At 34.9% G+C, this 26,746-nt stretch overlaps 1 protein-coding gene across 2 annotated transcripts in view; it reads left to right on the top strand.

The window, feature by feature from the left end:
- WDR70 (WD repeat domain 70) overlaps positions 1-26,746 on the top strand; it is a 404,364-nt gene that overhangs the window by 177,260 nt on the left and 200,358 nt on the right. The gene's annotated exons all lie outside the window — the stretch shown is intronic.

Genomic DNA, 26,746 nt, shown 5'->3' with positions numbered 1-26,746 from the left:
TTAACTGAAAAAGTTGGTTAAATGGCTAAGGTTCTGTTGCACTCTATCTGTTTAGCCTGGGATTCAACAATATTACCGAAAATATTTGAGCAACTTTTTCTGTATTGTTATGTGATTCAGTTTTAGTAATAAGAATAGTTAACAGAATGTTTTATTTGTAATATTACAGAGAAAATTACAATGAAAAATATTGTAAATTAAAAATAGATGTGCTATTTAGGTGAAACAGTATATTTTAGATAAAAAGGAAAATTTTGTTCTTAGGTTATTTTTTTCATCTTTTTGCTGTTTGATATTTATAATTTGCCTCATTAACTTTCAGAATTGTTCCTCACATTCATGGATATTTTATGTTTTCTGGAATTAATCTTCAGAATAACAGACAGAATACGTAATTTTAGTTCCATAGCACAGTTTAAATATTAAGTTGACATAAAAGGAACTAAAATTTGGGTATCTATATGGAATATGACTGAAACAGGATACATTTAATTAAATTTTCTGGTGAAGAGAAGTATATTGGTTTAATTTCTTTTTTTATTTTTGCTTTATTATCTTTCCAAATATTTAAATTATGTATGTTTAAAGTGACATTCCTTACTTCAGTGATAGGAAGTCAAATTTAGCAGCTAAATTAATAGTATCCCTCTTGATCTGGATGATGCCTAAGTGAGTGTATAAACATGTCAAAATTTATTAGGCCATACAGGAAGATTTTTGCATTTTATTGTATGTACCTCAATATAATAAAATAATAAAATAATAGTATCCCATGATCAATAAGGTTTATTCTAAGAATTCAAGGACATTTTACAATTAGGAAATTTTATCATCAAGTAATTTTCAGTGCAATTATTTAGCAAGTGAAAGGGGAAAAATCATGATTTAATTTTGTGACAAAATTGACACTTGATAAAATTTAGTCTTTTCCAGCATAAGTTCTATGTAAAATAGGAATAGGAAGAAATTAGTGAAGCTTGACAAAAAGTATTTACCAAAATTTAAAGTAAATATTGTATATTGGAATACTGAATTATTTGCATTTAAATAGGCAATAAGACAGGGATACCCACAACTATTTAGAGACTATGCAGTGTATGTAGTAAGATAAGAAAATAAATGGATGTTAATGTTAGAAGAAAATAGATACATTATTAAAGCACAGAGGATCAGGACTATTCTGGTTAAAAACTTAAGCTGAATAAAGCAATTGGAAAAAAAATTGCCCTCAAGAGCTATTAAGGATAAGGCTGAATTGTGGACTGTCATAGTTGTGAACACAAAAGCTTTAGAAGCTCTACAGAAGCTTTTCCCAAATTTCCAGGATACATAAATTAGTAGTTTGAAGAAAGGCATTCCATGGTGAAATAAGTTTGAGAAACTTTGAATGTTATATTCCAGGCCAGTGATCCATAATGAACATATAAATGGTTGTGTATAGGGTATAAAGAAACCTATTTAATCCTCTAACAACAGTTTGGTTTAAGTTCTAAGGCATGCCATCATTATACGGGGTGTAAAATGTAGTTTATCTTGTTCCTTGAAAGAGCAATTCCTTAGTTCCCTGCCCAAATCACTGACTTACTAGTATATTGTACTTTTGAAAATGTGCTCCAGTTTCTTTTTATACTATATAAATTAGGCTTTCTTTGTCCATAGTTCTATGTGAAGATCTGTGGGCTTTAACCACAGATCTCCATTATACATATTCTTTACCATCTTTTGGAGAAGTCTGCCACTAATAAATTCAGATGATTTGTAGTTTGACTGACTTTTTCTTGGCCTTTGACTATGAGGGTAGTAATTAGTAATGGAGTAAGCTGTGGAAGATCATTCTAGATACCTGTTTCAATCAACAAATACAGTGTGCTCACTGTATGTCAGGCACACTGTGTGACCTGTCTCTGCCTTTTGGGAGCTTACATTACAGTGGAGGTGAGTCCTCAGAGACAGGCAAGGTACAGATACACAAATTAATATAGTTTTATATAGTAATAAGTGTTAAGAATAAGGTAAAATAAAACAAAAGGATAGAGAGACAATAGAGTAGAAGGGTCTGCTGTATGTAGAGTAGTCAGAAGAGGTCTCTAAGGAGGTGGCCTTTAAGTTGAGACTTACATCATGCAAAGGAGGCAGCCCTAGGGGAGAGAGCTTTCCAGGCCAAAAGGGCAGCATAATTCAAGGCCTTAACAAGGGAATGCAATACAGCATACTTGAGTTTTGTTGACATTTTGTAAGTTGGTAGGAAACATGAGAAAAATAGAAAATAAATTTGGAGAGGAAGGCAGGTACCAGATAACATAATATAGGTGAGGGTATAAAGGACTAAAATTTTAATGTAATTCCAAGGCAAGCCATTGAAGAGTATTAAATCTGTACCATAATATTATTGGGAAGTCAAAATCAGTAGAAATAGTCTCTTTACAGGATGTTAAAATTGTCCAGTGAGGTGACATTGTGATAGTAGCTAATAATAGCTAGCATGTCTGAAGCACTTATTGTGTGCCAGCACTGTGCAATACACTTTACATGTGCTAAGCACTTCATTCTATGTTTTCCTCAGAGCAATAGAGTAGTTAGTGATGTTATTGCATATTTCAGATGAAGAAACTGGTTATGACTCTCCCAAGGACACATGATTCTCAGTGGTTGAGCCAGGATGTAAACCCACTAAGATAGGTAGTGAGTGCTTGTCACAAATGTTACGGTGGTTGGTTTACAGATGAAAATCTCTGTTATGTAAGGGAAGGATACAAGAACTCCCTTCATTAGGAACACTGTGCAGCATTCTCCCCCATTGGAAGGACAAAGTTCTCTTCACCTTGAAGTCTCACTAGTGTCCACAGTGATCATACTGCCATTTGTTTGACTGTGATGAGGATGATGAGAGGTCCATTGCTATTAGGGGTGGTCTTCATATCCCTAATTGATTTTTGAGATGTGGAGCCATTCTGGCTGTGCTGGAGGAGCATCCTGATGCACTAGGGGTAAACTGTATTTAGGCCTGAAGGTGTTTCCTCGGTGTCTCTTGCCAACTTGGGAGTGGGTATGGGACACCTCTCCCTTCCACCCAAATTCCAAGCAAAAACTAAACAAGGAAAACAGTGTGTTGGGTTAAATACCGCTTATTAAAAATATTTTTCCTTGAAGTATGATGGATTTGCTATATAACTATTAAAATGAACCTTCATTCTATTTCTACTATAGATATTGAACATTATCAAATGTTTTTGTGGGATATTTGATGCAATCTTGCTTCTTTTCTTTTGGTCTATAATATGGAGAAGTACATTAATACATTTCAGAAGGTTAAACCATTCTTGCTGTGCTCTGGTAAATCATACTTGATAACTTCTTTTTTTAAAAATATATTTCTCTATCTGGGAAATTGGATTTTACTTAGGATTTTAATTTTATATTGACAAGTAAAAGGGAACTATTTTTTTCTTGTATTGTTTTTATTGGGTTTTGGAACCAAGATTACATTGGCCTCTTAAAATAAGGCAGCTTTCCCTCTTTTTTGTATTATCTGGCATCCATGTCCAAATTCATAAATATGGCTGTAAACAAAAACGTCATGGAACCTCCAAGGTCATCCAATAATTTGAGTTAAAGTCCACACCCGGAGTTCTAATATAGAAATTACATTACAACATTTGCTTTATTTTTTAACTACAATTTCTCAGATATTTTTCTGAGAAAATGTATTTAATAAATTTAGAAGAAATTTTAAAAGCAAGGAGGAACAATTTAGAAGAAAACCCTTCAATAAAAAAACTTTCAGGAAAATATCCATGATAACAAGGTTCAAGGTTAAGTGTTCTAATATTACATCTGGGCCAAGTTCTGCCATAAAGGAAAGGTGTGTGGACCGAGACATAGGAACATAGGAAATGGGAAGGAGAAGCAAAAGAGCATAGGAATGTGATTTAGGGGCCTGCAAATACAACTTGATGTAGTAGATCAGTTTGAATAAAATGTACTTAGAAGTGTTTTTCTATAAAAGCAAGAATATAACTTAAATTGAGGTATCAATATTTAAAAACAGTCACTAGCTATCTACTCTAGTAGGTCAAGGGTAGTGTATATATTATTTGTGGAGATAAAATTCCATTGTTTAAAATAGGCAATTAAGATCAAGAATCATGTTTTTGTATTTTTTTTATTAAGGTAAAAAGATTTTAATTTTATTAATGGACAGACTTTGGGTTAACAGGATAAACATAGTAAAAGCGATGATATTTTTGAATATACTTCAGTGTAATTGCCAAAGAATATTTGATTTGATCATGTTACTCTACAAAATATTCTAAATAGGTTTTAGGACAAAAATGAATAACCATGGTATGTTGGTTACTTTGCTTCATACTGAAAAAATTCATGGATTGTTAGAAACAACTAGCATCTGATCAGGCATCATCAGAATTTTTAGATGGGATACTATGAGCTCATCCTTGATTAAGAAATACTTCTCTGATTCAGAAATTAGTTCAGTGAGGAAAATCTGCCATATATTTTTTATTGTGTCTCATAGCTCAGAAGGCCAGTCTGCCTTGCATTGCTTTATCTCGTTCTTTTCTATGTTGGTCAGCATGTTAGAGAGGTAAACATCAACTGCACATTGTAAAAAATCTTTGGTCTTCTTGGAGATTGTATTAAAGTTTACTTAAGATTTTATTTAAATGGATCATTTTATCAAACTCCATCAAGCTCATAATAGTAATATCCTCTTCTTTCCTTTTTCCCATCACCTTTAATCTCTCCCTCCTTCCCCGCAAATACATATTTTGGGTAGGATATGACCAGGTGATAGATAGCCTCTGGAAAAAAGTTATTCGTCTCACCTCCTGTGTCATCACAGTATTATGTATTTACTGCTAACACATGTGTTTGCCATGCTATGGCTGTCAGCAGCGTAGGAGTAACCATTCATGTAGGCAGCACATCCAATGAATAAGTTTAAATGCAGTAGGAATGAAGAATCAGACCACGTTTGTGAGAAACTATTTTGTTGGAGCTCAAGTTGGCACTCACTGTTTTGTTCTGGCCTTGAGTAGGCCCATTTAAATTATGAAGGGTTTCTTCTGAGTGTCAGTTGGAGGTGCTAGTGCCTTAACTTTTTGATTTTTGAGTTTCAGTATGAAATACAAACCTGGGACCAGTCCAATTTAGGAATGAAATGAACAGAGGAAGAGGATAATATGACTTTTTGGTTTTCTCAAGTTGACTAGAATGAAACATAGATAATAAAGCAGACCTTATTGCATTATACTTAGGAGTAAATGTTAATGTAAACCAAATGGTAATGAAGATAAAAATGTTTACTTATCCGGAAGAAGCCATTTCTACTTGTGAATTTATGTGATCTGATAGGGAGTCACTTTATGATTTGAATTGTAGTGTACAGGGTGAGAGTACCAATGAGACTAGTGCAATCCAAGTCCTTAGTGCAGAATTGCACTATGCAAATTCCAGCTCAGCAGAGAGCAATGGTGTAGAGGAAGAGATGCTGACACCACTTGCTTGGGAGAATCAAAGAGCACTTTACACAAGAGTTTGAAATATGTGTACAGTCATCCAGCCTTTTCCAAGGGGGGGTACATTCCAAGCTCTAAAGTGGATACCTGTAACTGCTGATAGTACTGAGCCCTTTAGTGTTTTTTCCTATACATGCATACTTATGATAAATTTATCAATTAGCTACAATAAGAGAACAATTATAACACTACACTCTAATAAAAGGTGAATTTAGTCTCTCTCAGAATATCTTATTGTGCTGTGTGTACTTACCCTTCTTGTGGTGATGTAAGATGAGAAAATGCCTATGTGATGAGACAAAATGAGGTGGATGATGTGTAGGCATATTGTGAGGCAGTTACTGTAGAACTTCTGATGAGATGTCAGAAAGAGGATCATCTTCTGGAGTGTGGTTGACTATGGGTAACTGAAACCACAGAAAGTGAACCCGGAGATGAGGGGAGTCTACTATATTGATTTAAATTACTTTTCTGGAAAGGGAGGAGATGGACTTATATTCTTCAATATAGGAGAATCTTAATTTGAGCCCTCAAAGATGTTACCATCTAGAACATACAAAATATATAGTGTATCATGATTAGATGATTTTATCTATAAGTAAAAGACATAATTTCATATTTAGGTTTTATTGTATACACTATGAAATGAGTATGCAGAGACATTAAAATCTAGTCAATTTCAGTGACTGTAATGGGGTATATGGGGGGACTTGATAATGGGGGAGTCTAATAACCATAATGTTCAAGTAATTGTACATTAATGATATCAAAATAAAAAACTGAAAAAAAATCTAATCAATTTAATTTTCTTTTGAGCAACAATATTATGAAATATATCATGAAAGAAATAAAGGTAGGGGGCTGCTCTAAATTAAAGGATTCATGGCAAGCATAAAAACCATGTAATTTGTGAGCCTTGATTTTATCTTATTTCCTTTGAAGGAGGTAAGGGAGGGAGGAAGGAAGGAAGGAAGGAATAAAGAACCAAAAACAGTAATACAAAGACAATTTTTTGGGACAGTTGGAGAAATTTGAATACAACAGATTGCAAAAGTGGCCATAGCTCTTCATCTTTCCTTGTATCCCTGCCTTTGCAGTGTGACTTTATACCTATTCCCATTAAAAGGTGGAGTCCATTTCCCCACCTCATGAATCTGGCCTGGCCAACAGAAGGTGGCAAAAATGATAGTGTGCCATTTCTAAGCATAGGCTTCTTAGGAGTTCTTGTGTTCTTCCCCTTTGTTGGAACCATGGCATTGTTATCTGATCAAGCTCTGGCTACCCTATGGAAGGCCAGAGATGTGGTGGAGGAGAGTTCAGTTGTCCCAGTTGTCTAACCATCCTAGCTAGACCAGCTTATAATCAGCCAGCTCCCAAATTTGTGAGAGACCCCAGCCTAAAGCAGCAGACTGACCACAGACACATGAGTCTACCCAGTGAAGACAGAACCACCCAGCTGACTGATAGACTCATGAGCAATAAAAGATGTCTACTCTTTAAACTTTGGAAATATTTTGTTATGCATCATTTATTAATGGTACAGGTGATATTGTTGAATAATGTTATGTAGAATTGTGGTTATATAAAAGAATGTCTTTGTTCTTAGAAGGTACCAGCTGATGAATTTAGGTATGAAATAGCTGATGAAATAGTATGAGATATGAATTTAGGTATTTCATTAGCTGATGAAATAGTATAAGATATGCAACTTCCTTTTAAATAATACAGTAAAAATAACGTGTGTATCTGTGTTTTGGTGTGTGTGTATGTGTGTTAGAGTGAGAGAATGAGAATTATAGGTGTGTCAAAATGTTAGAGTATATGGTATTAACTGGAAAGGGTATATGGGTGTTTATTGTACTGTTTTAACTTCTTTGAAATTTTCAAGGTTTTCAAAATAAAAGTGGGAGGATATTCTTAATGTTAGCTTATTTGGATGTCACCCATCCCATCCTTACCTTTTCTTTTTTTTCTCGAAAAGTTACATAAGATGGAGTAAAAAGAGTCATGAGATTTAGTTGCACTCCACTTACGTTTTCTTTTGGAAATGTTTTCACTGTACTTAAACTTTCTGCATATCAAAGCTAACTTTGATTGTGAGAACCTCGTGGTCAGGGATTGTCTACACTGGATTACAAATTCCAGGATTTTAAAAGTGTGTTTCTAGGAATTCTGGTGCCTACAAGGTATTCATGAAGAAAGGGCTCCTTAGTCCTGCACTTAGAGAGCCACAGTGCCAAGGACTAAATTCATTAGAGATCCTGAGAAATATATTAACAAAAGAAACCATCGTTTTCCAGACGTAATTGATACAACTCCTTCTTTTTCCCACAGCCAGTATCTCCTGTTACACTCTGGGTGTAGTGTTTCCAGGAATACACTTTGGGAAACAAAGATTGCCTCTAGTAAATGCTTATCATGGTGGGATTCAGTAAATTATAAATATATATATTTATTTTATTTTGTTGTAGCTTAAGAAGATGAATTACACCAATTAAAATTTTTGGCAGGTTTTGGGGTGGCATAATAGAAAGAACATGCAATTTCTAGACCCAGAGGAACTTCGGTTCTCCACCCCTTGTCATTACTTTGAGTTAGTAACTTACCACCGAGTCTCAGATTCCTATATAATCGGATAATACCTGATTCAAAGAATTGTAATCTGGATTTAATGTATACAAGCCTTGTGCATAGAAAATCTACACGGACAATTACCAGCAATGAAATTGAATCGGTAATCAAAAAACTACTCAAGAACAAAACCCCTGAACCAGTGGATTTACCGCTGAATTTTATCAGACATTTAGAGAAGACATAATACCTATTCTCCTTAAAGTTTTTCAAAAAATAGAGGAGGGGATACTTCCAAACTCAGTCTATGAAGCTAGCATCACTCTAATACCAAAACCAGGCAAACACACCACAAAAAAAGAAAACTACAGACCAATATCCCTGATGAACATAGACACAAAAATACTCAACAAAATATTAGCAAACCGAATTCAAAAATTCAAAAATACATCAAGAGGATCACACACCATGTACAAGTGGGATTCATCCCAGGGATGCAAGGATGGTACAACATTTGAAAATCCATCAACATCATCCACCACATCAAGGAAAAAAACCACATGATCATCTCCATGGATGCTGAAAAAGCATTCGACAAAATTCAACATTCATTCATGATAAAAACTCTCCACAAAATGGGTATAGAGGGCAAGTACATCAACATAATAAAGGCAGTATATGACAGACCCACAGCCAACATCATACTTAAAGGTGAGAACCTGAAAGCTTTTCCTCTAAGATCGGGAACAAGACAAGGATGTCCACTCTCCCCGCTTTTATTCAACATAGTACTGGAGGTCCTAGCCACGGCAATCAGACAACACAAAGAAATAGAAGGCATCCGGATTGGTAAGGAAGAAGTCAAACTGTCCCTGTTTGCAGATGACATGATATTTTGCATAACAAACTCTAAAGAATCCACTCCAAAACTACTAGATCTAATATCTGAATTCAGCAAAGTTGCAGGATACAAAATTAATACACAGAAATCTGTTGCATTCCTATACACTAACGATGAACTAGCAGAAAGAGAAATCAGGAATACAGTTACATTCACAATTGCATCAAAAGGAATAAAATACCTAGGAATAAACCTAACCAAGGAAGTAAAAGACCTATACGCTGGAACTACAAGACACTCTTAAGATAATGAGGGCACTAATAAATGGAAATTCATCCCATGCTCTTGGGTAGGAAGAATTAATATTGTCAAAATGGCCATCCTGCCTTAAACAGTCTACAGATTCAATGCAGTCCCTATCAAAATACCTACAGCATTCTTCAATGAACTGGAACAAATAGTTCTAAAATTCATATGGAACCACAAAAGACTTCGAATAGCCAAAGCAATCCTGAGAAGGAAGAATACAGTAGGGGGGGATCTCACTTCCCAGCTTCAAACTCTACTACAAAGCCATAGTAATCAAGACAATTTGGTACTGGCTCAAGAACAGACCCATAGACCAGTGGAACAAAATAGAGAGTCCAGATATTAACCCAAGCATATATGGTCAATTAATATATGATAAAGGAGCCATGGATATACAATGGGGAAACGACAGTCTCTTCAACAGATGGTGCTGGCAAAACTGGACAGCTCCGTGTAAGAGAATGAAACTGGATTACTGTATAACTCCATACACAAAAGTAAACTCGAAATGGATCAAAGACCTGAATGTAAGTCATGAAACCATAAAACAACATGGATGGAGCTGGAGGGTATTATGCTCAGTGAAGTAGGCCAGGTGGAGAAAGACAAGTATCAAATGATTTCACTCATCTGTGGAGTATAAGAACAAAACAAAAACTGAAGAAACAAAACAGCAGCAGATTCACAGAACCCAAGAATGGACTAGCAGTTACCATAAGAAAAGGAACTGGGGAGGATGGGTGGGAAGGGAGGGACAAGGGGAAAAAGGGACATTGCAATTAGCACACATAATGTAGGGGGGTTTGTATGGGGAAGGCAGTATAGCACAGAGAAGACAAATAGTGATTCTGTAGCATCTGACTATGCTGATGGATAGTGACTGTAATGGGGTATGTGGTGGGGACTTGATAATGGGGGGAATCTAGTAAGCACAGTGTTGCTCATGTAATTGTATACTAATGATTTTTTTAAAAAAGCCTTGTGCATAGTTGGTGTTCATACATAGAACTAGCCTTGGATTCATTTGAATCGAGTCAATGGCTGTGTATATTTCAGTCTTTAGTTTTTTGAAAGAGTTTCCCTCACATCTTGACAAGCATCTCCTTTTTGAGAGCACGTGTATGGCATGTCGGATCTCATAGACTTTTACTGGAAGGCTGTGAGGCAGATCACTTGGTTTTTATAATCAATAACATATGTAAATACAGTTGTAAAGTTCTCCAAGGCATGGTGATTCACATAAATGGATCCCAGAAAAGTAAACTTTTCTGTAATTCAAGAGTTTTTTTTTTCCTGTCCTTTTTAAGTATTTTTTTGGGGAAACTTAAAAAAATATATTAGCTTCCTGTATTATTAATGTATTTTGAATATAATTTAAAATCTTCATAATTTATATATTAATATGTTGTGATATAATATGCCTCCGAAAGTCTCAGCCTATTTATAGCTTTGGGAGTTCTTGACTGCTATTTTTTTTTTTTTTTTTTTTTTTTTTGGTTTTCCCTTTCTGTTGTTACTTTTGCTGCTGTTGGTGTGACTATCTATGTAAGTATCTCAGTTTTTCTCTTCAGCTTTTTGCTTCTAATAAGCTGGACTGGGGCTGATGAAAGGTGATCCAAGCTTTTTAGAATTTGTGCAAAAGAGGAAAGAATAAGTAGTTAGTATATGTATTACTTCTTTTTTAGCACATTAATTTTTGCCATCTTTGGCTGCTAGGGGACTTTTTTTTTTTTTGCTTCCTTTCTGGTTCTGGACAAAGTTCTGTACTGTCCTTTCTACCAAATAAATAATGTGGTATTTATATCCTAGTGGTTCTTTTTTGGTGATCCCTTACAGAAACAGAAAATACATTGTTTTTGAATGTCAACTAGACTTATTTTATAATATGCACAAATATCAAATCATTATGTTATACACCTAAAACTAATATAATACTATATGCCAATTATACTTCAATTAAAAAAATAAGCTGTTTAGATCATGTTTCTGCAACATCTGGTATTGCTTTCATGTAATCTGATTCTTTGATTCTTTGATCTGATTCTAAGTATTTTTAATATACTTTCATAGTTTTTCATTTTAAAGCAATACAGATGCTTTTTAAACTGTTTCAACACCTACCAACATTTAAAAAGTTTTTGTTCTTTTTAAATTTTCTTTTCTTTGTGTAGGTAATTAAAAATATGTCAATGTATTTTTAAAGCATTTGTTAATAGAAATATTACATAAAATAGATAATTTCATAGAAAAATTAATTAGGATTTAGCAGTAGAGCCTAAATCCTGAAAATATTCCCCTTCAGACTTGTCAGTAATGGTAAGATATACTCATAATAAAAGGTAAAATTAACTCATAGATACTTTCTAAAGCTCTTTTTCTTGGTGAGTTTGGAGAATAATGAGAATCTATTCTCAAATTACTTCTGTAACTGAGATGAGCATATATTGATGTTTGAGTCTATTGATAAACTTTTTCTGTAGGCTTGAATGAAAGAAAAATGTAGATCTAATTTTAATTTTATCATAAATTCATTTGGGTCACATAAGCTGCTGCTACTGAAAATGATTTACTTTTACTCAGCTCTTTTTATTTCTATTATATTGAGAAACACACAGTAGGTAAAAAAATCTGTGATATAAAAATAATGATAATAACCCATTGCAGAACTAGTAGGACAAATTCTTTAAAAGGTCAAGGTTGGAACATATAATTAGGTTTATGGTTGTGATTGCCCTCTAAATATCACCATTCAGGTAATGTGTGATCATCACAATCTTAAGTCTTTGCCTTTAATGCAACCACAGAATCTTTTAAGTTATTGTCACATTACAGTGTTTGATTAAATATAGAAAGTTTTTGTTCATAAATTATATAAAATTTGTTATGTAAAAGACTGAGGTTGGATTTTTCCTTTTTGTTTGGGAACTCTTATTTTAAATGGAGTCATGTTAATGTTGTCAGTTTCTGTCATGGAACATAATAGTATGAAACTAAAAATCCTGGAAATGTATTTTAACTGAAAAGTGAAATCAACAGTTACTGAGAACCATTCAGTATTTGGAACTCCAGAACTAGTTTTCCCTTAAGGGTTAGTCAGAGCATAAAGTAGGGCTTTATGTAATCTGTTATTTTGAAGTGATTTGAAAACACATAAAAAGCAGTTTAGGGATTTATTAATTATATTTTGGTTTTGTGGTGGTATAAAGTAATTGATGCTGGTCCAAAGTAGTTAAAGAACTAGAGACAGAGGAGGAGAATTTTCATGCTTGACTTTAGAGATAAATTGTATATTACTGTGTTTATTGTGACATAATTTGGCCTAATAAACCTAATATATAATGTCTCAAAAACTATATGTAATTTTTCAGCATTAATGAAATAGATACAGAATTATTAGCAATTTATATTCTTTTTTAAAAAATTGAGATACAATGTTATTTATATTCTGTAACTCAAAGTAAGTTAACAGAATATTGCTGGGGGAGTTGAATTTACTTAACGGGAGGAGTTATTTATAATTGAGCACTTAAATGTTTTTTACAGTTTATTTTCAAGCTTCTATTATGCTTAAATAGCCTTTGATTTATAATTTTCCTAGTACTTTGAATTTACTTAGATATATTTTATCATGTTTACAGTATAACACTTGACTTATTTCTAGGAATTAAAAAATATTTAATGTCACATATCCTTGATATAAGTTTTATATAAGTTTTCTACAAATCTCACTGCTCATGGTTGCTATTACTGTCATATGTAACAAGGGTTTAAGATGTTCACATCTTCAAAAATATTGGAGGAAGTTTTGATGAAATCTAAGTTTTTTATATTTTACTTTATTTGCACTTTTCACAGTTGTTAATCAGTAACTTACTTTGGCTATGGAAACATCAGTGCTGAACAATAATTCCTATGTAGGGATTATAAACTGAAGGATGCTGTTTAGTATTTAATCTTGAAATCCATACGAAAAACTGTTAATTTAATCAGTATATCTCTAAGTGTTACAGTAATTCAATTCGTAAAATGTTTGTTTATTCATTCATTTATGTATTTATTTTTAAAGAAGGATGTGGATGTCTCCAGGTGTTGAAGGCTGTACTTGTTTACTGGCATCTCGAGGTTACCTGAGGATTTGATAGAGGGTAGTTTGAATTTCTTCTAGGGCTTTCTAGGTCAGGCAAGGTAGTATCAGTATGACCAGTCCATTCCATGCATGACTAAATGAATCTGTATGTATGACTAATACTTCTAGTGTGTGGTGTGTGGTGGTCTTCTTGGCCATTTATGGAGTAGTTGTACTTGAAGAAGTATATTATTCTTGTGAAAAATGGATGAATTGAACTTAGTTGCACGAATGGGAATAAAAGGTGTTTCCATTTTTGTGGATTTTGCAATTCTTAAAATGTGTAATTAAAATTAAGATGTTTCTTTGTTTTGACTCTGTGACTTTTTCTGAAAGTCTTAGCTGCAAGCAGTGGTTTTTCTTTTTTAAATTATCCTCTCCATTTCTTTCCTAAGTTTCTGTAACTATACTGCAAATTTATATGTACACTGTTTCTGAATCCCGTCTTTTCTATTATGCTGTATAAGCCTGTTGAATCCATTCCCAAATTTAGAAGACTTGTCACATTGGCTTTTCAGTTTCATATTGACAGAGTTCATGAAGTTAAGGTGGCAAATTAACAGGCACTTTGCGAGTAAGTTTGAATAATGAATTACCCTTTTTCTGGTGCCTCTTTCTAAATTTTACATATTTACTGTCATTGTAAAATTGTTTCTGTCTTATAAACTACCCTTTCTTGTGATAATACTTATAAAATTTGTCTTGGTGAAAATGTTAGCTTTTGTTACTCCTTTTTAAAAATTGCTCCAAGTAAAAATCATTTATTCTTCCCATGGTGACACTTTTATGTTATTATAATAATGATAAAATCAGCTAGACTATAAAACAGAAAGATACTATAAATGATTAATTGCAGGCTTGCTTTTGATACTTGTTTCCTTAACAGGCTGGGTTCTATTAATTAGAATAAAACAAATGATATTTTGGAAAACTACTGACCTAGGAACAAATACAGCTAGCACAGATATGTTTAATGACACTTCATATGGTCACTTAAGTCTTGCAATATCAATCAATAGCTGTGTCTTCATGGGGGAAATATGGCTTACTGATAACATTCTTCCCAACAAAAATTTGGTTACATAGCTTTATTTCTACATGGAATAAGTGAAAAAGTTGTGCAGCTTCTGGTTTATGCCACATAACTATGTTGTAGTTAGCATTCTTTATCTTACCTTGGCAGTTTTGCTGATATGTCCCAAATAGTCTGAAGATTATATATTTTTTTAATAACTCACTACATAATTAATTTTTTCACATAAAAGTATATTCTTTGCAAATACATCACTTTAATCAGTCTTAATTCTATCCTGTTCTTCTAAAACCATTTTGTCTGTCAACTAGCAAATACAGCAAGTATTATTGACAATCTCCTATATGCCTCACCTCAGGTAGACACTGTGGATGAATGAAGCAATTCTTGCTCTTGTAGAATTTATAATATAAGGAGGAGATAGATATTTGAAAATATTTGGGGATAATTAAGTAAATATAAGTTTGTAAAATGCTACAAACCTGCAATATATGAGGAAGATCTAAAGTAGACTGGATAGACAGTCTGAGGTTGTAATGTTTAAGCTGAGATGTGGAAGATGAATGGTTGTTGGTAGCCAGGGCAGTGCCATCACAGACAGGAGACATCACATTAAAATGCCTGCTATAGGAACTGAGAGAATTCCAACATTAGTAAAACAGAGAGAGCAAGATGGAGAGCAGCATGAGATGGATTTGCTTAAGTAGGGGAAGGCCAAATCATGCAGGGCCTTATAGACAATTCTGAACACATTTGAATTTTATTCCAAGGGCAACAGAGGAGGTTAAAGGATTTTAAGCAGGGGTGGGGGTTGGGAGCGGTTGACACAATCAGATTCACATTTTAAAAAATTTCTGTAGCGTCTGTGGAGAATACATTGGATGGGTGAAGGTGGGGAGAGTTGTAACCATACTCTAAGAATTTTATAATGAATGTTTTTCATACTGTTAGGTTAGTGGTTCTTTTTTCTACCTGTAGAGTTTTCAAATGTGAAACATACTCCCATCAGTGACACTGCTCATCATTTGTACTGAATCTAATCTCCATCCATGTGCTCCCCATCCCTAAGGTGAGAATCATGGAACTAGTCCAGCTCTTACCTAGTTTTACTGATTGGGAAATTGATGCTAAGAGAAGTGACGTAACAAGGTCACACAGGTAGTTGGCCATTGGCAGAGCAAGTACTTCAACCCACAGTTGAGAAAACCTTTCAGAGCCCTTTTCACATAATATTTATTAGATTTAGGAAACTAGCATCATCAATTAGGATGTTTTTACTATACATCTGGTTGGCTATTGGGTAACATAAAATGTAGCAGATTCCCAAATACAAGATAGTACTCAATGAAACAGTGGTTTGCAGCAGCAACTTGCAGTGTGAGCCGTAGACCAGTGGAGGTCTCAGATTATTTCAGCAGGTCCACAAGATCAAAAGTATTTTCATAATAACACTAAGACATAATTTAACTTTTTTTTCACAATGTTGACATTTACACTGATGACACCAAGCAATGGTAGGTAAAACTTCTGGCATCTTGGCTGTAATCAAAGCAGTGATACCAGACTGTATTAGTAAACATTCACTTAACTGTCACACACTTGTAATTTTTTTTTTAAAAAGGGCAGTTTTACTTAAGAATATCCTTGGTGAAGCAGTAAAGTGCTAGTTTTATTGAATTTCAACACCTGAGTACTATTTTTACTATTCTGTATGAGAAAATGGGAAGGTACATTATATAATACCTTAAAAAAAAAATTAAAAACAAAAAAAGGGGTATAACATACTAAGACCCAGCACACATACACACCCATTCAACTCGCCACTTCCCCACCCTGCTACATACATGCTTCTGCTGCATACCAAAACATGATGTTTGTCTGAAGAAAGAACACTTGCATGAATGAGTTGTGAACTAAGTGCTTTTCTTCATGGAACATGATTTTTACTTGAAAGAACTATGAACAAATTAAGGTTATTTAAACTGAGTATATGGCAGACATATTATCAAAAAAATGAATGAGGTCACTTGTCATTTTAAGGAAAACGATTAGCAGTATTTGTGTCCAATGATAAAATTTGAGCCTTCAAGTAAAATTAAAACTTTGTAAATGCTCCTTTGAGTTTGACAGCTTCTCAGTTTTTAAAGGGTTTTTTTTTTTTTTTTTTGGTGGTGTTGGTTATCATAAGAATGAGGTTTTTTTCAGTTGTATAGTGAAATGTGTTAACACTTGAGGATTTGCATAACCCAGTGAATAATATTTTAAAAAATGACCTATGCATGATGTTACACAATCATGCACAGCTAAACGAATTGTTCAAATAAAGACATAGAGATTTTAATGAAAGAGTATAAAAAGTATATTGATGTGGTTTCAGATTCCACAATGCAACTAACTTTTAAGAAACTACCACTTGTTGAGTTTTGGGATAGTATCAAAGAATGTCCACAACTATCTGAAAGGGCTGGTAAATACTCCTTTTTCCCACTACATATCTGTGTGATAGATTTCCTTCATGTGTTTTAATAAGAATGACACATTGTAACAGATTGAAAGCAGACGTATTAAATACCCTCTTCTTCTAAGCCATACTTTAAAGTGATTTTCAGAAATGTAGAGCAGTGCCACATTTCTTACTGATTTTGTTTTGGAAAACACTGTTATATTTTCATAAGACTTATTTTTGTTTGTATCTCTTTTCATTAAAACATGCTAATATAATGTTATTAATATTTTTGATATAATATTTTAAAATTTCATTTTAATAGCTTATGGTAAACATCCATAGATATGACACACACAAAAGCTTCAGGAGGTGGTAAATATTTTAATGGCTGTTGGTATACTTTGTTAAATTACCATCCATTACCAGCCATTGAAAGATTTTGTTGTAACAATTTAATTTTACTGATGGTGGCATACAATTAAAAGTTATGTATTTACTAGATTTCTTTAAAATATGTAACTCAACATTTTCAGCAACACATATGGGCTTCTCCAATTAGTAAGATCTGTTGAAGTTAGTATGTAAGCATTGGTGAAGAAATTGCTATATATATTTTCAAAGCTCTGTGTTTCTGCATGACATCCAGAGAATTTACAGGATAAATGTTTGTACAACTCTGTAGGTTTGTTGCAGTCTTTAAATGTGATAATGTATAGAAAGCACAGTTCTTGGCACATAGTTGGTGCTCAGTAAAACGTTACTTGCGTCTATTCTGTTTGTTTCCAACTAAATGAATTTAAAATAGACAAGGCTAAGTTTGCTCTGCTCTTACTGTAGTACAGAGCTTGGACCACAAGTCAATTCAACATTTGTCATCTGTTACCTGTTAGAGCTTAGGGAACATACTTGCCCTTTTTTGGACCATTGTCCTTATCTGTAAAATAAAAATCTTAGACTACACTAATTTAATTTTGGCATTTCAAGAAATACCAGTTTATCTATGTGAAGATCAATTCTAAAACCACAGAGACATAAGCCATTGCTAAACAGTTTTAATTAGGAATGAAAGCATTGGGTAGTGGGTAAAGTGGTTACCAAGAGATCTCCTTTGGGAATGCAGGAAGAAGAGGCAGAAGGGAATTAGAAAGACAGGAAACAGATGATATAGCTTTGCATTTGGAGGACCTTTTTCTCCATTGGCCAGAGTTGAAAAATGTTATTTAGCTAAGCTCAGCAAACATTTATTTTACAATTATTGTAGGTCAGTACCTGCATTAGGCACCACAGTTTGACCTAAATGCACAGAAATAAATATAACATGGTCCTTACTGTCCCGGGTGCTTCCCAGTTTCTGCAGATTATTGGGTGCCTATAATACTACATTTTACAGCAAGAGGATAGGGGTGGCTCATTCTGGATTGTTTCTTCAGAGGAACATGAAGCCCTATTTGCTAGGAGGCACATATCCTATAATGCAAGAACAGAACTTTTCTGTAGGTTCTTTTTCAGCCTGGTAGTTAGTTTATACTAAACTGGGAAAGAGAAAGTTTTTTCCAGATAGGATGGTGCTTGAGTCTTAAGTAAGTCATAGTATCAATTTCTGGATCTTTTCCTATCTCAAAATAACCCCAACCTTTGCTTTTATTAAAGCTGCTTTAACCCAACAGGATAAACCCCAAAAGCTGGTGTGGGAGGAAGAAAACAGCCCTTTCTTTACATGTGTTATGTGCCAGGAGCTTTCAGTTAATCAATCAATCAATCAATTAATTATTTTTTGGTATAATTAACCTACAGTTACATGAGGACCATTATGTTTACTAGACTCCCCCCATCACCAAGTCTCCCCCACAAACCCCATTACAGTCACTGTCCATCAGCAAAGTAAGATGCTGTAGAATCACTACTTGTCTTCTCTGTGTTGCACAGCCCTCCCCATGCCCCCACCAACATTATACATGCTATTTGTAATGCCCCCTTTCTTCTCCCCAACTCCCTTATCCTCCCTTCCCACCCATCCTCCCTAGTCCCTTTCCCTTTGGTAACTGTTAGTCTGTTCTTGGGTTCTGTGTTTCTGCTGTTGTTTTGTCCCTTCAGTTTTTTCTTTGTTCTTATACTCCACATCTGAGTGAAATCATATGGTATTTGTCTTTCTCTGCCTGGCTTATTTCACTGAACATAATACCCTCTAGCTCCATCCATGTTGTTGCAAATGGGAGGATTTGTTTTCTTCTTATGGCTGAATAATATTCCATTGTGTATATGTACCACATCTTCTTTATCCATTCATCTACTGATGGACACTTAGGTTGCTTCCATTTCTTGGCTATTGTAAATAGTGCTGCGATAAACATAGGGGTGCATCTGTCTTTTTCAAACTGGGCTGCTGCATTCTTAGGGTAAATTCCTAGAAGTGGAATTCCTGGGTCAAATGGTATTTCTACTTTGAGCTTTTTGAGAAACATCCATACTGCTTTCCACAATGGTTGAACTAATTTACATTCCCACCAGCAGTGTAGGAGCGTTCCCATTTCTCCACAACCTCACCAACATTTGCTGTTGTTTATCTTTTGGATGGTGGTGATCCTTGCTGGTGAGAGGTGATATCTCATTGTGGTTTTAGTTTGCATTTCTGTGATGATTAGTGATGTGGAGCATTTTTTCATGTGTCTGTTGGCCATCTGAATTTCTACTTTGGAAAACTGTTCAGCTCCTCTATTTTTTAATTGGATTATTTGCATTTTCTTTGTTGAGTTGTGTGAGCTCTTTATATATTTTGTGTGTCAACCCTTTATCAGATCCGTCATTTATGAATATATTCTCCCATACTGCAGGGTACCTTTTTGTTCTGTTGGTGGTGTCCCTTGCTGTACAGAAGATTTTCAGCTTGATATAGTCCCACTTGTTCATTTTTGCATTTGTTTCCCTTGTCCAAGGAGATGCATCCAGGAAAAAGTTGCTCATGTTTATGTCCAAGAGATTTTTGCCTATATCTTTTTCTAAGAGTTTTATGGTTTCATGACTTACATTCAGGTCTTTGATCCATTTCGAGTTTACTTTTGTGTATGGGGTTAAACAATAATCCAGTTTTATTCTCTTACATGTAGCTATCGGTTTTGCCAACACAAGTTGTTGAAGAGGCTGTCATTTCCCCATTGTATATCCATGGCTCCTTTATTGTATATTAATTGATCATATATGCTTGGGTTAATATCTGGACTCTATTCTTTTCCACTCGTCTGTGGATCTGTTCTTGTGCCAGTACCAAATTGTGTTGATTACTGTGGCTCTGTAGTAGAGCTTGAAGTTGGGAAGCGAGATCCCCCCTGCTTTAATCTTCCTTCTCAGGATTGCTTTGGCTATTTGGGTACCATTGTGGTTCCACATGAATTTTAGAACTATTTGTTCCAGTTTGTTGGGATGAATTTCCATTTATTAGTGCCCTCATTAATTTCTCTTAAGAGTGTCTTATAGTTTCCAGGGTATATAGGTCTTTCACTTCCTTGGTTAGGTTTATTCCTAGGTATTTTATTCCTTTTGATGCAATTGTGAATGGGATTCTTTTCCTGATTTCTCTTTCTTCTAGTTCATCGTTAGTGTATAGGAATGCAACAGATTTCTGTGTATTAATTTTGTATCCTGCAACTTTGCTGAATTCAGATATTCTAGTAGTTTTGGAGAGGATTCTTTAGGGTTTGTTGTGTGCAAATCATGTCATCTGCAAACAGTGACAGTTTGACTTCTTCCTTACCAATCTGGATGCCTTTTATTTCTTTGTGTTTTCTGATTGCCTTGTCTATGACTTCCAGTACTATGTTGAATTAAAGTGGGGGGAGTGGGCATCCTTGTCTTGTTCCCAATCTTATGGGAAAAGCTTTCAGTTCTCACTGTTAATTATAATGTTGGCTGTGGGTGTGTCATATGTGGCCTTTATTATGTTGAGGTAGTTGCCCTCTATACCCATTTTGTTGAGAGTTTTTATCCTGAATGGATGTTGAATTTTGTCAAATGCTTTTTCAGCATCTATGGAGATGATCATGTGGTTTTGTCCTTTTTGTTGATGTGGTGGATGATGTTGATGGATTTTCGAATGTTGTACCATCCTTGCATCCCTCGGATGAATCCCACTTGTACGTGGTGTGTGATCCTCTTGATGTATTTTTGAATGTAAGTCGGTTTGCTAATATTTTGTTATTTTTGTGTCTATGTTCATCAGGGATATTGGTTTGTAATTTTCGTTTTTGTGCTCCTTTGCCTGGTTTTGGTATTAGAGTGATGTTGGCCTTGTAGAATGAGTTTGGGAGTATTCCCTCCTCTTCTACTTTTCGGAAAAGTTTAAGGAGGATGGGTATTAGGTCTTCACTAAATGTTTGATAAAATTCAGCAGTGAATCCATCTGGTTCAGGGATTTTGTTCTTATTTAGTTTTTAAATTACCAGTTTAATTTTGTTGCTGGTAATTTGGTCTATTCAGATTTTCTGTTTCTTCCCTGGTCAGCCTTGGAAGGTTGTATTTTTCTAGAAAGTTGTCCATTTCTCCTAGGTTATCCAGTTTGTTAGCATATAGATTTTATAGTATTCTCTAATAGTTCTTTGTATTTCTGTGGTGTTCGTTGTGATTTGTCCTTTCTCATTTCTGATTCTTTTTATGTGTGTAGATTATCTTTTTTTCTAAATAAGTCTAGCTCGTGGTTTATCATTTTGTTTATATTCTCAAAGATCCAGCTCCTGGTTTCATTAATTTTTTGTATTGTTTTATACTTCTCAATATTATTTATTTGTTCTCTCATATTTATTATGTCCCTGCTTCTGCTGTCTTTGGGCCTCATTTGTTCTTCTTTATCCAGTTTCAGTAATTGTGAATTTAAACTATTCATTTGGGATTGTTCTTCCTCCTTTAAATAGGCCTGGATTGCTATATACTTTTCTCTTAGAACTACCTTTACTTCATCCCACAGAAGTTGGGGTGTTGTGCTGTTGATTTTATTTGTCTCCATATATTACTTGATCTCTGTTTTAATTTGATCTTTGGTCTATTCATTATTTAGGAGCATGCTGTTAAGCCTCCATGTGTTTGTGAGCCTTGTTCTTTTCTTTTTACAATTTATTTCTAGTTTTATACCTTTGTGATCTGAGAAGTTGGTTTGTACAATTTCAATCTTTTTAAATTCACTGATGTTCTTTTGTGGCCTAGTATGTGGTCTGTTCTGGAAAATGTTCCATGTGCACTTGAGAAGAATGTGTATACTGTTGATTTGGGGTGTAGGGTTCTGTAGGTGTCTGTTAGGTCCATATGTTCTTATGTGTTGTTCAGTGCCTCTGTGTCCTTGCTTATTTTCTGTCTGGTTGATCTGTCCTTTGGAGTGAGTGGTGTGTTGAAGTCTCCTAATATAAATGCATTGCATTCTCTTTCCTTCTAATTCTTTTATTATTTGATTCGCATATTTAGGGGCTCCTTTGTTGGGTGCAAAGATATTTATAATGGTTATATTCTCTTGTTGGACTGACCCCTTTATCATTATGTAATGTCCTTTCTTGTATCTTGTGACTTTCTTTGTTTTGAAGTCTATTTTGTCTGATACAAGTACTGCAACTCCTGCTTTTTTCTCCCTGTTAATTGCATGAAGTATCTTTTTCCATCCCTTCACTTTTAGTCTGTGTATGCCTTTGGGTTTGAAGTGAGTCTCTTGTAGGCATCATATAGATTGGTCTTGTTTTTTTTTATCTATTCAGTGACTCTATGTCTTTTCATTGGTGCATTCAGACCATTTACATTTAGGTTGATTATTGAAACATATGTACTTATTGCCATTGCAGGCTTTAGATTCGTGTTTCCCAAAGGTTCAAGGGTAGCTTCCTTACTATCTAGGAGTTTAACTTAACTCACTTAGTATGTTATTACAAACACAAAGTAAAGATTATTTTTTTCTCTTCATTTTTCTTCCTCCTCTATTCTTTATATATTAGGTATCATATTCTGTACTCTTTGTCTATCCCTTGACTGCCTTTCTGGGTAGTTGATCTAATTTTACATTTGCTTAATAATTAACTGTTCTACTTTCTTTATTGTGGTTTTATTACTTCTGGTGACAAAGCAAAATCCCTTTTTGCTATTAAATCTTAAAAACACTCTCACCTAGAGCAGTCCCTCCAAAATACAGTGTAGAGAACGTTTGTTGCAGTTAAATTCTGTCAGCTATTGCTTATTTGGAAATTGTTTAATCCCTCCTTCAAATTTAAATGATAATCTTGCCAGATAAAGTATTCTTGGTTCAAGGCCATAAATATATCATGCCACTCTCTTCTGTCCTGTAAGGTTTCTGCTGAGAAGTCTGATGTTAGCCTGGTGGGCTTTCCTTTGTATGTGATCTTCTTTCTCTCTCTAGCTGTTTTTAATTGTCTGTCCTTATCCTTGTTCTTTGCCTTTTTAATTACTATATGTCTTGGTGTTGTTTTCCTTCCATCCCTTGTGTTGGGAGATTTGTGCACCTCCATAGCCTGAGAGACTATCTCCTTCCCCAGATTGGGGAAGTTTTCAGCAATTACCTCCTCAAAGACACTTTCTATCCCTTTTTATCTCTTCTTCTTCTTCTGGTAACCGTATAATGCAAATATTGTTCCATTTGGATTGGTCACACAGTTCTCCCAGTATTCTTTATTCTTAGAGATCCTTTTTTTTCTTTGTCCCTCAGCTTCTTTGTATTCCTCTTCTCTAATTTCTGTTTCATTTATTGTCTCTTCCACCCTATCTAATCTGCTTTTGAAACATTCCATTGTATGTTTCTTTTCTGATACTGTGTTCCATAATGATTGGATATCCTACCGGAATTCATTCCTGAATGAATTCCTGAATGAGTTCTTGAATATTTTTCTGTAGCTTGAACAGCATGTTTATGATTTTTATTTTTAAATCTCTTTCAGAAAGTTTCATGAGATTGGTTTCATTTGAGTCTTCACCTGGTATATGTCAGATTTTGCTTTGTCCCAGTTTCCTTTGATGTTCCATATCTGTATGTGGTGCCCTCTTGTGCCCAGAAGCTCTACTTTCTGGAATTGCTCAGTCCATGGACCAAAGTCAAGGGTTTCAGGGGAGCGGTGTTTGTCCCTGGGGGGAGGAAATACCTGTTTCCTGCTTCCCAGCTGCTATGCTGTCTCCACTGCCAGAACCAGTGGGCCAAGCACACAGGTATTAGACTCTATGCTTTGTGTTTGTAGCTGCTGTATGTGGGACTTCTCTCTGGCTGGCCTGATGCCAGAGCAGGGTTTGTTGGTTTTCGAGTCAGGTGCGGGTTCACTGGGAGATAGGCACAGCAGGGTGCGTATCGCAGAGGGGTCTTGGAGTTGCGTAGTCAGCCAAGGGGCTGAAGTGACTGAAGATCATGAAAGTTCCCAACCTGCTGGGCAATGAGCACCGCGACAATTTTGACTACCTTCCCTTTTTCCTGAGTAGTAAGCTCCATGCAGTCCTTGTCCTTTTAGCAGGCCTCCCACCATTAGAAAGTCTCTCAGACTCCCCACCTTTCTTTTGTTCCATAGCAGCCAGATATGGATCCCTGTTTTCTACAAGCCACTGCAATCTCATTCTCTCCAGGTATTCTGCCTGTCTTAGCTTTCCAACCCCCCTAATCACTAGAGCACCATGCAATGTAGGTTTGTTCTCCCAGAGCATATCTCCAGGGCTAGGTGTTAAGCAGTTCCAGGCCTCCACTCCCTCCCAACTCTGTTTTTCTTCCTCTTGCCAGTCACCTGTGGTGGGGGAAGGGCTTGGGTCTCTCTGGGTTACGGCTTTGATATGTTACTCTGTTCCATGAGTTCTATTCTTTTCTCTAGGTGTATGCAGTCTGGTGCAGCCTTCTTTCCTGTTGCTCTTTCAGGAGTAATTGTATTAATTATATTTTCTTATTATATGTGGTTTTAGGAGGATTCCTCTGTCTCATCTCTCACACCACCATCTTTCTGTTAATTCCCTTACTGTGTGAAAGCACTCCCTTTTTTGAGTATAAGACATGGTCACAAATTTGCCATTGTGTCTTTTCACCAGACTTTGAAAACTTTCTCTATTTCTTTCATTTACAAGGCAGTAAAAATATAGTAGTTCTCAGCATGGCCTCTGCTGCCAGACTGTGTAGGATGAATACAGGCTCTGCCATTTACTTAGCTGTGGGCCATTGGTGAATTTTTTGCGTCTCTGTGCCTCTGTTTTGTTGTCTGTAAATAGAGGTGTTTGAACAATAAGTCAATTTATACACCTAAAGGGCTTTAGGATGGTTTCTGTCTTCTAGTAGCACTCTGTGTAACTTACTTGCTGTTATTGTTGCTGTTTCCGTTAGTGTTATTGAAAGGTTTTTATCTTTCTTGGAGGGATTTTGGGCATAATTGCTTTAACAGTAGCCTTCCACAGCAGACAGTTGATTAATTTTGTTAATTAATTTATTTTAGACTTTTCATATGCCACTAGAAAGCCAACTTTATGTGCTGGTTTGGTGAAATACCCCCTTTCCTTATACCCTCAGATTGTTCCTATATGGCCAATGTCACCAAAGATTGCTACTAAGTTATGCATCATTTTAATAGTTACTGTGTAAAATTGTGAGTCTACTCTGCCAGATTGTGGCCTGTGAAGAACTGGCTGGCTCTATAGGCTAGTTGAATCCTGTTTGTAGGCCAGCACTGCTGGCTTAAAATATGTGTATGTCCTTTTCCACTGTGGTATAGAGGACTAAATAAATAAGTTCTATACCTAAGTCTATCTGACTCAAGCTCAGCAATAGGTTTGAAGGAAGATGTTGCTTGGGTGGTCAGTGGAGGCTTCACAAAGGAAATAATATTTGAGTTTGGGTTGAAGGATGAATAGGAGTCTTCTAGGAACATAGTTAAAAGAAAATAATTTCAGACACCAGGAAGATTTCATATCATGCTCTGAATCCTGGAAGTCTTAAAATGGTCATAAAAAGGGAAGAATAAGCAGAAGCAGTGAACAGAAGAAACTCTTGGCTGTTACCTTCTATGGTATCAGTTACAGATTTTTATAAGAACTAACTAAAAAAAAAACAAGGTTAAATGCGTTAAAGAACTGTTTGTATTTCTTTATATTTCTTATGTAACCAGCCATATCTTATATGAATTGTTAGCTATATTTTATTATGATGACTATTGATAAAATATTCTTTTGTTTATAGAACTGTATTTGTGTGCCTTACCCCTGTTCTTCATCCGGGCCTTTGTTCCTATTAGCAGGCACCACCTAATAATTGCAGCTGGTAGAATTTCAGGCAATAAACCCATTGGAGAAATTCATAGGACTTGACAGGAAAAGTCTAATCTGGTTCACAGAATAATTAATGTAATGTAGTTATATGAGTTAATCTTTTTTAATAGAATTTATAAACACTTATGTTAATAATTACGCATAGTTAACTGTAGGCATTAAACAAATTGTATCTTATCTACTCTTCTATCACAGAACATTCTGATAAAGAAACATTATGAGATGAAGTTCTCAAATGCTTAGGTTGACAGATGAATTTCTCAAGATTATGAAGTTAGAAGTTTATGCGATTTTTTTCTAGTGCACTGTATTTCCTCACTGCTTAAACTTTTGAAAAAATACGTTTTGTGATTACAAAGTAGTATAACAGCATTTCAGAAATCTTAGGCAGTTCAGAGATGCAAACCCTCACCCATTCATTCCTATTGCTATAATATAACTACTAATGTTTTGAGGAGAGGACATACCTTAGAATATTTTTACATGCACTTGAACTTAGCTATAATCATAGATTATACAAAATCTTACTTTTTTTTCTTAACCTTATACCAAAAGATGTATAACCGAATACCAAAACCTTTTTCCTGCTCTGATACACTTATTATTTACAATAGTAAAA

Source organism: Manis pentadactyla, chromosome 2, assembly GCF_030020395.1.
Source record: "Manis pentadactyla isolate mManPen7 chromosome 2, mManPen7.hap1, whole genome shotgun sequence".
Taxonomy (NCBI): domain Eukaryota; kingdom Metazoa; phylum Chordata; class Mammalia; order Pholidota; family Manidae; genus Manis; species Manis pentadactyla.
This window is presented reverse-complemented; position numbering and strand designations above follow the sequence as displayed.